Below are 14,609 nucleotides of genomic sequence, written 5' to 3'. Positions count from 1 at the left end.
TTTAATTGATTGTGCAATTTATCATCAAAACTCGAACTTGGTATTACCAAATAAAGCATGGAATACCGGAAAACCCTTCTGAGAGCTGTTGACATTAGCCGCCAGAATGCATTACTGGAAACAGCAAAAGACTTTCCCGATTGGAAGATGCAGGTAACCTACCACAGGAGATATCGTCTCACCTTTTATCATGAAAAATGTTACATGATGATATTACCAAATAAAATCCCACAAGTGAAGCCGCATCGGAAGTTTCAAGAGTCGGTGATGCAGTTCCCGCATCATTCTAGAGTTTAAAGATCAAGTGCATCTTCTGTAAGAAAACAATTCCGTACTGCACCTTATGACATAGAAACAAGCAGGTTGTTTATTCTCTTCTGGATGAACAATATTTCCATGCCTTTACGTGTTTTTCTACCACTGCTCTCCATAGTGCCGGGGAGGATGCTCGAGGAGTTGGCTCCTATATGCCTTGGTTAACTTCTTCAAGTATGATTGTGTTTATGCCTCGAGGTTTAAAATATTTACTGGAGGATTAGTTGGTGAGGGTGAGGTTGCCTGTGCTGAAATCTGTAGTGAAGATTTGTATTGTGCCAAAATACCACGGGAGTCCTGTATTCACTTTCTTGGTAGTAAGGTGAGTTATCTTACCCTTCTCATTAGCTTTACAACATCTGTAAACACACACACACACACACACACACACACACACACACACACACACACACACACACACACACACACACACACACACAGTATGGAACCCACACCTTAGGAAGTATAATAAACCGGAGAAAGTGCAGAAGTACGCACCAAGGCTTGTTCTTGAATTAAGGTTCGTGAGCTGTGAGAAGAGGCTAATGGAATTAAATCTAACGATATTGCAGAAGGGAAGAACCAAAGAAGATATGATCATAACATGCAAAATACTCAGGAGAATTGATAGGGTAGACAGGAACAGGCCGTTCAAGAGGCGAGAAACTGGAACTCGAGGACATGAGCAACAGCGATGTCAGGAAGTATTTCTTCAGTCTTAGGGTGGTCAGAAAGTGGAATTATCTGGTGAAGAAATGGAGGCAGGCTCCATATAGGAAGATGACGGGGTGGGTGTTGAGAACTTTGAAAACAAGGGAAATAATGCCGATGGTGACACTCTTCAAATCGCTAGTGCTCCCTCATTTAGAATTTTGCTTAGTGCTGACGGCCCCGTTCAAAGCAGGAGAAATATCACAGCTGGAACAAATACAGAAATCGTTTAGGGCTCACATTGAGCCAGTAAAACACCTAAATTACTGGGAACGCCTTCAAGTTTTGAACATTGGACCGGAGGAGAGAGCAATACATGATAATATACACCTGGAAAGTACTCGAGGTCTCAAATCTGCACACTGCCATAACATACTGGAGTGAGAGATATGGGAGTGAGGAGCAGGGATACGGTTTGGACTGTAAGGGAATATGGTATCAACCTCCTGGGTCCCAGTTTATTCAACATCTTACCAGATGATATCAGAAACACGGCTGGAACAAGTGTAGAAGCCTTCAAGAGGAAACTGGACAAGTATCTTCACCAGGTGCCAGATCAGCCAGGCTGTGATGGATATGTGGGGAAGCGGGCCTTCAGCAGAAACAGCCTGGTTGAGTAGTCAAGTACCAGGTATATCAAAGGTAAAATCATGTACGATAAGGCCCATAAGGACAGGAGGGAGTGAATCTGGCAAGAGGCTTGTGGAGAGGCTAGGCCAGGAGCTAAGACTCGACCACTGCAGCTACATATTGGTGAGTACACCAAGAAGAGATTTTGACAAACGGTAACAAACACGCGTACGTATACACACATGTATTAACACTTATACACATACATATGAATAATCAGAAGAATGAACGGGAACTCAAACCGTGGTCCTGGCATTGCAGCAGGTCCAGCGTTGTATAGCAGCCATGAATTTGTAGTAGAAAGGTTTCACAGAGACCATTTGAATGACGTGTCTGCATCAGCGATGCTAGCTGTGACCCTTTTGTCTCCTCCCACAGCCTCAGGTTCCATCGTACAACTACTGACTCATGGAACAACTTTCTGTGAGGCGGTAAGAGCAGCCTTGGTCATCAGTGCCACCTGTGCAACTGGCTACTCAGGTGGTACGGGATACTACCTACTTAATTTTTTTTCATTGTGTCCTGGATTATCTAAACTCTAAAAGATACGCTTTTGTAACATGTACTACGTGTACTACATTAGCATTTTCTTGTACTCCAGAGCATACATGATTACGTTGTAATATGTCAATTGTGTCATTTAATTCTTGTGTGTGTGTGTGTGTGTGTGTGTGTGTGTGTGTGTGTGTGTGTGTGTGTGTGGAAATTATACTAAAGGTGTACATTAAAATGATGGTTTAACGTAGATAGTGAAACCTGGTGTGAGCTGGCTACCATCCTTGCAAGTTGTGTTGATGAATCAGCTATATTGTGTTGTACATGTAGGCTTGCAAGTTGCTGGCAGCAACAGCTTGGCTAGGTAGGCAATCAAGAAAATATTCGGGAATCGGGCGGTGTTTGGAGAGTAGTACTCTCGAAACCGGATAAAGGTATGTCAAGAAAATACGCCAGCTTTGAATCTTAACACTGTGATGAACTGCTTTTTTTTGATGTTCATCCAAGACTTTTGTTTTTCTTTCTGAATTTAAAAATTTTGTCAAATAATTTAATCTTTCTTCATTTCTATTACTCAGACATTAATCGACGTTAAATTCCGGCGTTCATTTATAAGTCTATTTGCGCGAGTCATATCAGTCTTCCTGCAGAGTTTTACTGCTATTTCGAATTCTCTCTCTGCATAAAATTTGTGCAGAATCTACAAACACTTTCGTATGTGGTTATTTATTATTTATTACTGTGCGCGCAGGCACACACACACACACACACACACACACACACACACACACACACACACACACACACACACACACACACACACACACACACACACACACACACACATGGAAAAGATTGTCAGGAGAAGAATGGTGGAACATCTAGAAAGGAATGATCTCATCACCAGCAGCCAACATGGTTTCAGAGATGGGAAATCCTGTGTCACAAACCTACTGGAGTTCTATGACAAGGTGACAGCAGTAAGACAAGAGAGAGAGGGGTGGGTGGATTGCATTTTCTTGGACTGCAAGAAGGCTTTTGACACAGTACCACACAAGAGATTAGTGCAAAAACTGGAGGACCAAGCAGGGATAACAGGGAAGGCACTGCAATGGATCAGGGAATACTTGTCAGGAAGACAGCAGCGAGTAATGGTAGGTGGCGAGGTGTCAGAGTGGGCACCTGTGACCAGCGGGGTCCCACAGGGGTCAGTCCTAGGACCAGTGCTGTTTCTGGTATTTGTGAACGACATGACGGAAGGAATAAACTCCGAGGTGTCCCTGTTTGCAGATGACGTGAAGTTGATGAGAAGAGTTCATTCGATCGAAGACCAGGCAGAACTACAAAGGGATCTGGACAGGCTGCAGTCCTGGTCCAGCAACTGGCTCCTGGAGTTCAATCCCACCAAGTGCAAAGTCATGAGGATTGGGGAAGGGCAAAGAAGACCGCAGACGGAGTACAGTCTAGGGGGCCAGAGACTACAAACATCACTCAAGGAAAAGGATCTTGGGGTGAGTATAATACCAGGCACATCTCCTGAAGCGCACATCAACCAAATAACTGCCGCAGCATATGGGCGCCTGGCAAACCTCAGAACAGCATTCCGACATCTTAATAAGGAATCGTTCAGGACCCTGTACACCGTGTACGTTAGGACCATATTAGAGTATGCGGCACCAGTTTGGAACCCACACCTAGCCAAGCATGTAAAGAAACTAGAGAAAGTGCAAAGGTTTGCAACAAGACTAGTCCCAGAGTTAAGAGGTATGTCCTATGAGGAGAGGTTAAGGGAAATCAACCTGACGACACTGGAGGACAGGAGAGATAGGGGGGACATGATAACGACTTACAAAATACTGAGAGGAATTGACAAGGTGGACAAAGACAGGATGTTCCAGAGACTGGACACAGCAACACGGGGACACAGTTGGAAGCTGAAGACACAGATGAATCAAAGGGATGTTAGGAAGTATTTCTTCAGCCACAGAGTAGTCAGTAAGTGGAATAGTTTGGGAAGCTATGTAGTGGAGGCAGGATCCATACATAGCTTTAAGCAGAGGTACGATAAAGCTCATGGTTCAGGGAGAGTGACCTAGTAGCGACCAGTGAAGAGGCGGGGCCAGGAGCTTGGACTCGACCCCTGCAACCTCAACTAGGTGAGTACACACACACACACACACACAAAATAGACTTAGCTCCTGGACTGATTTCTGACCTCTTGGGCTTTATCATACCTACTTTCAGAGCGTGAAGCAAACTCGAACCTGCCAACTCTGTGGTAACCTACTAGTTACTCTGATGCAGAGTTTGCAGGTTCGAGTCCTGCTGTGGACGTAGACAGTGTTTATAAATAATTTCACGTGTTTTCGAATTGTTAAGTGTATATATATATATATATATATATATATATATATATATATATATATATATATATATATATATATATATAAATAAATTATTTTCAAACCAAACCTAGCTTAGAAGCCTCCTAAATTCTGCTATATTTCATAGTTTTGATCAAATTTATTTAATATTACTTGAAATTAATGATTTTTTTTCGTTAAGTTTAGATTGATTTTTGCTTGTCACAGCTGGTGAACCATTATGACAGAATTACAGAGGCGGCCAGAATGCAGCTGTGATATGCACATATTTTGCAAAGTCGTTTGACATATGTGATCAAGATGGATTTTCGGGTTCCTAACACACACAACACGAAAAGTAGTAGTAAACAGAGCAAAATTCAGCATCAGCGACGTAAAAAGCTCACTTCCCCAAGGCACTGTCATGGCACCTCTGCTGTTTCTAATCCTCATAGCAGACATTCATAAAAACACTCGTCACAGTTTTGTATAATCATTTGCAGATGACACTAAAATAAGCATAAAAGTCACTACCGTGAGCAGTAAACAATCGAGAACAACATGTTCAGTGGTGATAAGTTCAAGTTGCTTACATATGGAAACAATGAAGACCTCAACAGGAGCACAGTATACAGAACTAAAGAGGATCACCAAACAGAACGAAAGGATCACGTGAAAGACTTGGGAATAATTATGTCAGCTGACCTTTCTTTCAAAGAACATAGATAATAAGACAAAGATCACGACAGCCAGGAGGATGACAGGGGTGGGCATTTCCAGCGGTGTCACCCTTCAAATTGCTAGTGCTCCATCATTTGAAATATTGCTCAGTGCTGACGGCCCAGTTCAAGGCAGGAGAAATATCAGAGTTGGCGCAAATACAGAGATAATTTACGCCTCACACACAGCCAGCAAAGCATTTAAATTACTGGGAACGCCTTAAAGTCTTGAATATGTACTCACTGGAGCAGAGGAGAGAGATATACATGATAATATATACCTGGAAAATACTCCAGGGCCTGGTCCCAAATCTGCGCACTGCATAACAACATACTGGTGAGAGAAATATGGGAAGAAGTGCAAAATAAACCCAGTAAGAAGCCGGGGTGCGGTGGGCACAATAAGGGAACACTGTATCAACATTCGTGGACCCAGACTGTAGAAGTCTTCCAGAGAAAACTGAACAAGTATCTTCACCTGGTGCCAGATCAACAAGGCTGTGATGGATATGTGGGGCAGTAGACCTCCAGCAGCAACAGCCTGGTTGACCAGGCAAGCACCAGACGAGCCTGGCCCATGGCCGGGTTCCGAGAGTAGTGAGACACTCGAAACTCATGAATGGTATATCAGTCTGCTTATATGGCAGAAAACGCTCTTGCTTGATAGGCCTAACTCGCCGGTTCGGCTTATTCAGCTTAGCCACGGAGCATACAATAAGATGATTTTACAACTAGCACAAATGTGACTTGGCTGTGTCATCTGCACCAACTGTAACTCTTGTCTCATCTCACAGCCCCAGAAGCTTTGTGGCAAGTTTATTCTCATACTTCTTAAATCCAAATGGTTCATAAGTCAAACTGAACGACTGTCCTTGAATTAGCAGAATACTAGTCGGGGTCCGAAACCATTGTTCATGAATGTACCTGGTCCAACACTGGTTACTCAGCCACGGAACTTACAATATGATGATCTTACTAGCTTAGCTGTGACTTGGTTGTATCATCGTAGGAGACAGTAGGGGTCAGAATTGTTGCCACTGATACAACCAAGTCAGAGTTGCTTTGGTTTTAAAATCATCCTCTTGTATGCTCCGTGGCTAATTGATCACATAACTGGGTATCTTATGTACAAGGACTAAGGTTCGAGTCCCCAATCGGTATTCTGTTTATTCCCAGACATTCGTTTATTACGACTTATCTTGGGTTTATAGATTATCTGACTCTGAAGGATATGAGAATTATTGTGCCAGTAAAGTTTATGGGGACGTAGGATGAGACAGCAAGATAACACTTGGTGCTACTAATACAACCAAGTCACATTTGTGCTGGTTATGAAATCTTATTGTGAGCTCCGAGGCTGAGTGGTTGCAGCTTTTGGCCTGATCTAGTATGTACAAGGACCACTCCCAAAAATTTTATCGTCATGTTTTTCTCTTCCATAGGTGAGTGTTGAGTACTGAGCAACGATTGTGGAGGTGATGGTCCAGTCCTACAAATTATCCTAAATACGTTCTCACAGTGTTGAATATGACGCAGCGGCAGAAGAGGTGAGTAGAGTATTATAAACGAATTTACTTTTACTTTGTTTGCATTAGCAGAAACACGTCAGTACAGCTCCCACCCCTGCAGCAAGTTCTACAGAGATACGCAGGTCGTGAGTATTTGACTCTCTTGCTCCTACTGAAACTAGGACTAAGACTGCTCTCTGTAGACTGATGTTCGGACACACACACACACACACACACACACACACACACACACACACACACACACACACACACACACTGCAGCGGATCAGAGAATACCTGACGAGAAGATGTCAGCGAGTCATGGTACGTGATGAGGTGTCAGAGTGGGCGCCTGTGACGAGTGGGGGTTCCATAGGGGTCAGTCCTAGGACCGGTGCTGTTTCTGATATATGTGAATGACATGATGGAAGTAATAGACTCAGAAGTGTCCCTGTTTACAGACAGTGTGAAGTTAATGAGGAGAATTCACTCGGAGGACGACCAGGCAGGACTACAATAGGATCTGGACAGGCTACAGGCCCGGTCCACAAACTGGCTCCTGGAGTTCAACCCCACCAAGTGCAGAGTCATGAAGATTGGGGAAGGGCAAAGAAGACCGCAGACAGAGTACAGTTTAAGGGGCCAAAGACTACAAACCTCACTCAAGGAAAAGGATCTTGGGTTGAGTATAATACCGAGCACATCTGATGTAGTAGAGGCAGGATCTATACATAGCTTTAAGAAGATGTATGATAAAGCTCATGGAACAAGGAGAGTGACTTAGTAGCGACCAGTGAAGAGGCGGGGCCAGGAGCTGTGAATCGACCCCTGCAACCAAAATTAGGCGAGTACAATTAGGTGAATACAGTTAGTCACTTACAGCTGATATTATAATAAGTCATCTTGATAAGCATAATTTGATTAATGATACTCAGCATGGATTAACGAGGGGCCGTTCCTGCCTAACTAATTTGCTTTCTTGTTGTGGAATAAGACACTTATGTACAGTTCAGGACATTTATTAAAGGAAACGTTTCGCCACGAGTGGCTTCTTCAGTCCTAATACAGAGAAAACTAAGAAAACGCGTATAAATTGTGGCAGGAGTCAGGTGAAGTGTCGCGTGGGTAGAGGTGGTAGTACTAGTAGTAGTGGAACTAAGGTGGTGAGACGGATGGCTACAGAGGGACCTGCTGACATCATGTAACAGCAGTTTCCAGAATGGGTAATATCCTGTTGATTAGCAATTTTGAGATACCGTAACTACCAGACTTTTGCTTGATAGTGTTACCGACAGCAATTAGGGTAGCTTATGTGCATTTCTTCGTCTTAAATCGTCTTCTTTAATCACTATTTTAGCCTCACTGAATTTCCTGAAGTGTCCAACATCGTCCCTATGTTGAACACACGCGTTTTTACGTCATCATTTCTGCAAGTATTTTTGTATTCAGTGATCCTAATGTCCAGAGATCTGGCTGTTTCCCCCATATATACTTTGTCACACCCCTCACATGGTATAGTGTAAATTCTTGCACTTGTGCCAGAATCATGCTTGCGTTTTTGTATCAGGTTCCTAATAGTAGCCGAAGAGCTGGTAGTTATTTTAGCCATTTTTTTGTCAAACATTTTTGAAACGTTAGTGGCAACGTTGCTGACCGGTAAAACGATGTAACTTGGAGGCTTTTCTTCAACTTGATTGGTGTTGGTCTTGTTGAGGATACGTGTCGCACGTTTCCTGCAACACGTATGAAGCGTAGGGGAAAGTATAGTGAACTAAAAGAATTGGTGATGAATGTGCATTCTTCTTCGAGGAACTGCGGACTGGAAATTCTGTAGGCCCTCAGAAAGAAGGCAATAACTACGCCTCTGTTAGTTCTGGTGTCATGGTGAGAGAAGAAATGAAGATCGTTCTTGTAGGTAGGTTTCCGGTAGACTTTAAAAGAAAGTCTGCTTTCTCCAGTGATGAGAAGGTCGAGAAAGGTAATTGGTTGTCCTTCTCCTCCTCTAGTGTAAATTTAATAGTAGGTTCCAGTGTGTTGATGGTGTTGAGGATGCCACGTACGTCTAGATTTTTGGGTACAATGACCAATATATCATCAACGTACCGCATCCATGTAACTGACCTAGGGATGTTACTGAGGATCCGTCTGGATTCTAGGTCCTCCATACATAAATTGGCAAGTACTGCACTAAGGGAAGGATCCCATGGCTAGCCCGAAAAGTTGTTTATACTTCTTGTCTTCAAACCTAAAGCAGTTATAACGAACATAAAGTTCGACAAGGCTCACAAAATCTTGGCGGGGAACAGGTAACTCTGTATCATCGTTAATCATCCTGCGAAGAAGATCAATGGCTTGATCAACTGGGACATTGGTGAATAAAGCAGTCACGTCAAAACTTGTAAGCTTCTTACCACTCATGTCGAGATCCCTGACACTCTGAGGTCACCCGAATGCTTCAGGTAAGCCTGACTAATTGCACCCAGGAGTTTAGATAAATATTTCGCCAAAACTCCTGCCAGGCTGTGTGGGGCGCTGCCGATTCCAGATGTAATAGGTCTCATAGGCACATTTGGGTTGTGGGTCTTCGGTAAACCAAAAAGCCTTGCTGACTTGGGGTTGGTAGGGACGAGCCGCAAGAGCTTTTTGCCTTCTGATTGCCTGAGTATGGTGCGGGTCTTACTGTTTGCCTTATTACGTACGCTTAGGTATTGCTGTCTTGGTTTAAGGTTGCTTGTGCTCGTGCTCCTCTCTGTGTGACTTGTATGTGCAGCTGATTGCAGAACATTTGTTCTTTCCAGCCTTGACAGAACAAGTGTCTTGAAGACTGTCATCATTGGCTAGTTATCCTTTGTTTTTGATTATAATAATAATCTAATTATCTTCGAAGGTGAAATCTTCTGACATAATCACACACAAGTCTCTCACATTAGTCTCACACTCTGTAGAGTAAATAAAGTTTGATGTATACTTCGTTCCATTCTTTATTTTCTGTCTTTCCATTATGGAGTAGCATAAACTTGCTCTCAGTGAATATCATATTGTTAGTGCCCACCCGAAAGATTTTATGTTAGCTTAGAGGTTTACTGTGTCGTCAGTGTACACAGCAAATTATGATATTGTGCTATGAGTTATGCCTCTTTGTCAGATATGAGAATTTGGAAGAGAAAGGAGCCAGTACAGTGCCTTGGGGAGCAGAACTTTTCACAATGGCAGCTTCTGACTTTACTCTCTTTACTATTACACTTTGGGTTCTCTTCGTTTGAATATTAATTATTCATCTGCCCACTTTTCTAGTTTTTCCTTTTCCACACATATTATGGGTTATTACACCATGATCGCAGTTATCAGAGGCTTTTTCCAAGTCCATGTACATTTTCTTCATTTGTTTCTTCCAGTGCATCGAATACCATGTCATAATGGTCCAGTAGTTGCGAGAGGCATTAACGACCTACTTCAAATGCATGCTGCCCTGGGTTGGGCTACTTTCTGCGAATCCATGTTGTCTGTGATCATATTTCTTAAAACTCTTTCAGAGATTTGTATAATGGTTGACGTAATTTGCTATTGCTTTGCTGCTACCTTAAGGTTTACTATACTAATAGCAGGAGTGTTAGAAATAAGATAGATGAGCTAAGATTAATTGCAAGTGCAGGAAACATAGATATTATTGCTATAACAGAGACCTGGCTCAATCTGAAAGATAGAGAGATGCCCTCTGAATGTCACATACAAGGCTATAAATTATTCCACACTGACAGGGTCAACAGGAAAGGTGGTGGAGTAGCGATGTATGTCAGAGACAATTTAAATTGTTGTGTTAGACAAGATATTAAATTAGAAGCGTCAGCCACTGAATCTGTTTGGTTACAGCTTCTCGAGGGCCGAGAAAAACTAATTTTGGGTGTGATTTACAGGGCCCCAAATCTTGATAGGGAGTGCAGTAAACTTCTATGGGACGAAATGCGTAAGGCATCTACATACGAAAATGTTGTGCTAATGGGAGATTTCAACTATAGACAGATTGACTGGAGCAATTTGACAGGAAATTTAGAGTCGGGTGACTTTCTTGATACGATCCAGGATTGTTTTTTAAAACAGTTTGTGACAGAGCCAACTAGGGGAAATAACCTCCTTGACTTGGTTCTTGCCAGTAGGGAAACACTAATTAATAATCTTGAGGTTAATGATGAGCTTGGGGAGAGTGATCACAAATCACTCAGTTTTAACATATCATGGAATTCCCCTAATAATGGCAATCAAGTCTCCGTCCCTGACTTTCGCTTGGCTGATTTCATAGGACTGAAAAATTACTTAGGTGGGCTGAACTGGAATGACCTGACTAGGGGTCAGGTAGGTGGTGATGGTTGCCGATATGATGCTTTCCAGGGCATAGTTCTAGCTGCTCAGTCAAATTATGTTCCAAATAGGGAAATCAGATCAAACAAAAATGATCCTAAATGGATGAACAATAGATTAAAATATCTGATTGGTCAAAAGAGAGGCATATATAGGCAAATCAAAAGAGGAGAGGGGCAATTAAGAAATCGATATATTCAGTTAAAGAGAGAAATAAAAAAGGGAATTAGAAAAGCAAATAGAGATTATGAGGTTAAAGTTGCAAGAGAATCGAAGACTAACCCAAAAGGATTCTTTCAGGTATACAGAAGTAAGATCAGGGACAAGATAGGCCCACTCAAAAGTTCCTCGGGTCAGCTCACTGACAGTGATAAGGAAATGTGTAGAATTTTTAACACATACTTCCTCTCAGTTTTTACACAGGAGGATACCAGCGATATTCCAGTAATGATAAATTATGTAGAACAGGACGATAATAAACTGTGCACTATTAGGGTCACAAGTGACATGGTCCTTAGGCAAATAGATAAATTAAAACCTAACAAATCCCCAGGCCCTGATGAACTGTATGCAAGGGTTCTAAAGGAATGTAAAGAGGAACTTAGCACACCTTTGGCTAATCTTTTCAACATATCACTACAAACTGGCATGGTGCCAGATAAGTGGAAAATGGCAAATGTGATACCTATTTTCAAAACAGGTGACAGGTCCTTAGCTTCGAACTATAGACCAATAAGCCTAACCTCCATAGTGGGAAAATTTATGGAATCAATAATTGCCGAGGCAGTTCGTAGCCACCTTGAAAAGCATAAATTAATCAACGAATCTCAGCATGGTTTTACAAAGGGGCGTTCCTGCCTTACGAATTTATTAACTTTTTTCACTAAGGTATTTGAGGAGGTAGATCATGGTAATGAATATGATATTGTGTATATGGACTTCAGTAAGGCTTTTGACAGGGTCCCACATCAGAGACTATTGAGGAAAATTAAAGCACATGGAATAGGAGGAGAAATTTTTTCCTGGATAGAGGCATGGTTGACAAATAGGCAGCAGAGAGTTTGCATAAATGGGGAGAAATCAGAGTGGGGAAGCGTCACGAGCGGTGTTCCACAGGGGTCAGTGTTGGGCCCCCTGCTGTTCACAATCTACATAAACGACATAGATGAGGGCATAAAGAGCGACATCGGCAAGTTTGCCGATGACACCAAAATAGGCCGTCGAATTCATTCTGACGAGGACATTCGAGCACTCCAGGAAGATTTGAATAGACTGGTGCAGTGGTCGGAGAAGTGGCAGATGCAGTTTAATATAGACAAATGCAAAGTTCTAAATGTTGGACAGGACAATAACCATGCCACATATAAACTAAATAATGTAGATCTTAATATTACGGATTGCGAAAAAGATTTAGGAGCTCTGGTTAGCAGTAATCTGAAACCAAGACAACAGTGCATAAGTGTTCGCAATAAAGCTAATAGAATCCTTGGCTTCATATCAAGAAGCATAAATAATAGGAGTCCTCAGGTTGTTCTTCAACTCTATACATCCTTGGTTAGGCCTCATTTAGATTATGCTGCACAGTTTTGGTCACCGTATTACAGAATGGATATAAATTCTCTGGAAAATGTACAAAGGAGGATGACAAAGATGATCCCATGTATCAGAAACCTTCCCTATGAGGATAGACTAAGGGCCCTGAAACTGCACTCTCTAGAAAGACGTAGAATTAGGGGGGATATGATTGAGGTTTATAAGTGGAAGACAGGAATAAATAAAGGGGATGTAAATAGTGTGCTGAAAATATCTAGCCTAGACAGGACTCGCAGCAATGGTTTTAAGTTGGAAAAATTCAGATTCAGGAGGGATATAGGAAAGTACTGGTTTGGTAATAGAGTTGTGGATGAGTGGAACAAACTCCCAAGTACCGTTATAGAGGCCAGAACGTTGTGTAGCTTTAAAAATAGGTTGGATAAATACATGAGTAGATGTGGGTGGGTGTGAGTTGGACCTGATAGCTTGTGCTAACAGGTCGGTTGCCGTGTTCCTCCCTTAAGTCAATGTGACCTGACCTGACTAGGTTGGGTGCATTGGCTTAAGCCGGTAGGGACTTGGACCTGCCTCGCATGGGCCAGTAGGCCTTCTGCAGTGTTCCTTCGTTCTTATGTTCTTATGTTCTTAAGTGGATCCATATCCTTTGTTTTTAACGACTGTGGGATGACCCCTGTGTCTAGGCTTTCTCTCCATAGAATATTTAAGACATGTGATAAGGGCTTCTTGCATTTCTTAGTGAACATAGAGTTTCATGAGTCTGGGCCTGGGGCAGAGTGTATGGGCATGCTGTCAGTGGCTTTTTCAATATCAAGGGGGGTTAGAGTTATGTCGAAAATTTTGAGATGTTGACAAAGTTTTGAATCTTGTTCATTAAGAATTCATTCGGATTGTCGGCGTAAGTCCCCTGGATTTTCAATATGAAAACAAGTATTTTGGATCTCTTTCATTTTTATTAAATGTTTTTATCTCCCCTCTGTCTTTCCTGGACACTGTAAGATTCATTCGCTTTATGTTCAATATCTTTTATTTCTCCAGCCACACTTAAGACAGTTTAACACCCTTGATAAATTCTGTGATTATTTAACTGTGCTTGTAGAGGGACCGTCTCTCTCTTTCCAGCTTTCATCTTCTCTTTTTTTTTCCTTAGTAGTATATGCCTTGAGCATACTTCTAATGCCGCAGAATTCATTCTCTATAAGCATTGGATCAGATCCATTCTATTTAATATATATTCTCAGCATGTTTTATTAAAAACGTGACTTATTTGATCCCAGTTGATGTTCTTGTTGTTAAAGTTGAATTTGATTACAACACCCTCATAACTATTTGTGCGTTGCTGCTCGGGACCCCTGAGCATGTAAGTCTGACCTTCAGTTAGGTTGTGATCTGAGTTTATTGTCTTCGACAATGTTATGTTTCGTTCCAGATCATAATTGATCATGCATATAAGGTCTTTTCGGTTCCACTGTTTGCTGGCTTAAGGTGAATTTGTTACAGGGACTTAATAGATTATTTGTGTAAGACTGTTCATGCAAACTGGCTCCAGGAATTCTCCCTGCTGCTACAATAGTTGCATTTTAGGTCTTTAAACTGCTGGGAAGTTGCATCTGGTGGTTCATATACAAGTACAATAACTAAAATCTGGCTTTAAGTTTTTACTGTCATGACATCTACATGATTTGTGCTAAGGTAGTCAGGCCAACTTCGACCATGTGTGTTTTTCTAGTCGCATCTGAGTAGACTGAACCACAGTATCTCTATATATCGTTGTTAACACTGCATTGGACTCGGTGAAGTGTTTCGTAGCTTGAGGCCTTATATTTTTTCAGATATAAATGATGTTGTAATATTGATTATGCAAGGAAGGGGAGTTTTTGTTGGCATTAATATCTGTGGCTCTGGTGAGGAAGTCATTGGCTTTGTTTCCAGTCCACCATGGCTCCGAGGACGAGATACAT

Source organism: Cherax quadricarinatus, chromosome 9 (assembly GCF_038502225.1).
Source record: "Cherax quadricarinatus isolate ZL_2023a chromosome 9, ASM3850222v1, whole genome shotgun sequence".
Classification (NCBI taxonomy): domain Eukaryota; kingdom Metazoa; phylum Arthropoda; class Malacostraca; order Decapoda; family Parastacidae; genus Cherax; species Cherax quadricarinatus.
Note: the sequence above shows the minus strand (reverse complement) of the source record.